Here is a 1,635-nt window from a genome sequence, read left to right on the forward strand (position 1 = left end):
CCTAACTGTACTCACTATGGGTTTTTTTTATTATTTATTGTAAGCAGTGTAGTTTTTATAAATCATGTTTTTAATTTAAAAGTAGATGAGCAAAATATTTTATATTTGATTAAAAAACAATAGTCATTAATCACGTTGCTTTTTAGTTGTTGGCTCTCCATTATTTTTGTTCTTTGTCAGTGGCCCATAAATAAACCCACAGAAGAACAAGAAAACCCATTTCTTGCACCAACTCAAGAGTGGAAGGTGGACTAGACAACATATTCATTCCACAATAAGTCAGGCAGTGTATGTAGAAAGCACGTCCTGCTGTCTCCCGTCCACATGGATTTATTTAATACAATTTCTTTCTGTCATATTTACAGTAGTTGTTATTTGACTTTAAAGATGAAAACCTTAGAAATTTAGAATAGGACTTTAACTCTTTATCGTTCAGTTTTTTTTTGTGGAAGTGTTCTTACACACACTAGGTCAGTTTTCCAAATGTTGTGCTATTCGTTAGTCCCTGTGTTAGTCTTCTAAGGCTGTCACAGCAAAATACCACAGACTGGGTGGCTTAAACAACAGAAATTTATTTTCGCACAGCGCTGGAGGCTGCAAGTCCACAGTCAGGGAGCTGGGGGGTTGGTTTCCTCTGAGGCCTCTCTCCTTGGCTGACAGATGGCCGCCCTCTCGCTGCCTCTTCACCTGGTCGTCCCTCTGTGCACACAAGCCTCTAGTGTCCCTTTTTGTTCCCAAATTTCCTCTTTCTGTAAGGACACCAGTCAGATGGGATGAGGGCTCACCATAATGGCCTCACTTTAACTCCAAATACAGTCATATTCTGAGGTCCTGGGACTTAAGGCCTTAACATACGAGTTTTAGGGAGATACAGTTCAGCCCATAACAGTCCCCAGAAGTTTATTGATTGACTTTTTCTAGTTTTTTTGTGAACTTAAAGCAAGAATTTACATGTCTAGCTGGGATCCAGTTGACCCTTTATCTGATAACTGAGTAAATCTTTTTTTTTTTGAAATGACATTTAAAAAAATATTCTGTTACTGTAAAAGCTGTATATATGTATAGAGAAGATATAGGAAAGCAAAAACAAGAACATAAAAACATATTTTCACTAACCAGAGTTTATTATATATCTCTTTGTTATTACTTAGTATATATCCTTCTAGATCTTTTTGTTTATGTGTCTGCATGTATGTGTTTTATCACAATGAGGTTATCCTGTACATATTATTTGCGACCATTTTTTTTTAGTTAATGATATCTACCTTTCCCAGCTCATAAATTTTCATTTCATTTGATACACAGTTGTACAAGTTATTTATAGCCATATAACAAATCACCTAAAATTTAGTAGCCTAAACAATGACTGACTTTCTCATGATCCTAGAGGTTGGCTGGGCAATTCGCTACTGGATTAGCCTGGATGCTCATGTGGTCTTCTGGAGAGAAAAAAAAAAATAACCTGTTAGAGTGTTTTTATTGGGATTGCTTTAAATTAAAAAATTAGGAAGATGACATTTTGGTGATGTTGGTTATTTCTATTCAAGAACATGGTACATCTTATCATGTTGAATTCTATTTCTGAGACCTTAACATTTTTTCCTACCCACATTTCTTTTTTTTTTTTTTTTTTTT

Source organism: Propithecus coquereli, unplaced genomic scaffold (assembly GCF_000956105.1).
Source record: "Propithecus coquereli isolate 6110/MARCELLA unplaced genomic scaffold, Pcoq_1.0 Scaffold646, whole genome shotgun sequence".
Classification (NCBI taxonomy): Eukaryota; Metazoa; Chordata; class Mammalia; order Primates; family Indriidae; genus Propithecus; species Propithecus coquereli.